This window comes from Kryptolebias marmoratus, linkage group LG16 (genome assembly GCF_001649575.2).
Source record: "Kryptolebias marmoratus isolate JLee-2015 linkage group LG16, ASM164957v2, whole genome shotgun sequence".
NCBI classification, from domain to species: Eukaryota; Metazoa; Chordata; class Actinopteri; order Cyprinodontiformes; family Rivulidae; genus Kryptolebias; species Kryptolebias marmoratus.
This window is the reverse complement of record NC_051445.1, coordinates 23,452,297-23,454,213: the sequence shown is the minus strand read 5'-3', so window position 1 is coordinate 23,454,213 and position 1,917 is coordinate 23,452,297.

Genomic DNA, 1,917 nt, shown 5'->3' with positions numbered 1-1,917 from the left:
GGGGGGGGGGTGGGGGAGGGCGGGGGGGGTTTGGCTGGCGGCCCGGGGCGAGCCGGTGGCCCGGGAGGCGCAGGCTTGGCTGGAGGCGCAGCGGTGGCGGCGGCGGCAGCAGCCGGAGAACTGTTGTTGGCTGTGGCGTCCTGCTGCACAGAAAGACGGTCAACGACTCTGTTATGTAAGCTGACATGACTCAACGTGGAGTCGCCATGAGTCACCTCCTGACTGTGGGAGACTCTATGGGAGATGGAGCCATTTATTCTCCTACTTTAGCCAAAGATCTCTAGATAACTGTATTTTATATGTCAGTTGTGTTGCATTACATGAAAACTTTCATGACTCTTACCTTAGTGGGCGACCTGCAAAACAAAAAAAAGCAAAAAAAAAAAAAACAAACAAGGACAAAAACGTGAGTTTGAGTTTATTGATCTGCAAGAAACACAACATCAGGTACGTTCAAAGGTTATTGATCACTTTGTAAAGCCAGGAGGGAAACAATACAAAGGGATCAGTTAAACTCTTGATTTTAATGGATCAATGCTGATAAGAAACAGCATCTTGGCCTCAAGTCCATTTCAACAAAGCTTTTTGTTTCAGACTTAACACACAAAATAAAAGCTGAAATTCATAAAAATGACAAGCCAAAGCTTTGTGAAAGGTTGGGCCAGACTGCTAAATAATAATAAAATAAATTAATGTGTTTGGATTGACATAAGCAAACAAACACGACTTCTCAAGGTACAAAGTTATTATGAAAAAATAATCATCTTAAAAGGATATTTGGGGTACGAAGAAATGGGGTTCTGTGTAAAAATGATGAAAAATGATTATCTTACCTGTTGTAGATCATTTTGTTTTGACAACCTCAGTTTAAAGAGAGTTAAAGTCTGACAGGACCAGAGCGGATGGATGCTGACTTAAAACAGCTTCAGTCTCCAAAGGTTCATATTGGCTAATGTGAGCTGTTTCACAAACCTTCACATCACCGTCAGCTTGTCATTACATGCTTATTTATGTAGACTCTTAAGGTTATTTGCAAGCGCAAATAACCATAACACTAGCTGCTGCTTCCAGAGCAGCCTGGGGCATTTCTGGCAGTAATTTGATCATCATTGTGCCAAACGAACTACATAATCCATAACTAGCCGTGATGTAAAGGTTTATATAATGGCGTTTACATGAACCACAGTAACATTCTGAAAAGTGAAGCTGTTTGAAGACGGCCCAATCTTCAAAACATGTCATGTGAAAGCTAATATTTGAACTTTTACACCATTGCCAGTTCCACATGACACGATTATTTTAGGTACAAATAGTTTCAAATTCCTTCTAGAGTTGACCTTAGGCTGCACCGAAAGTCTTATTACTGCTGCTGCAATGTAACCATCTGTGAATACTCATTTACATCAAAGCTGTCAATGATGTAAAAGTGTATGCAACACAATCCACATGAACCACCATAAAATCTTTCAGACTGAAGCTATTTGAGGTCAGCATCAATCCATTCAGACCAGCTGTCAGGAATAAACTAATTCTCCAATCTGAGTTGGTCCCACAACAGGAAATAATTTAATTGTTTATAGTTTTTACACAGAACCCAACTTGGCCAAAACATGCCTTTAATCAAAATCCCACCACACAAACTACAAGTCACATGTTCAGATGGCATTTTCAAAGAACATTAGAGCACTGTGACGTTGAACAAAAACATTTGAGCAATAATTAAAGTGGCACTAAAAGGTCTTTGTGAAGCCCTTTCGGCACTGACAGATAAATACTTACTTGTCTTCTCTAAGTTTGGTAAAGACAAGAAGAAACGTCAAGTTAGACAAGTAGATCGGAGACCAGAGAAGGAGCTGAACCTGCTGTAAAAATTACTGCCAATAAAACCCAAAATGGGCTGAGCATGTGTTTAATGAC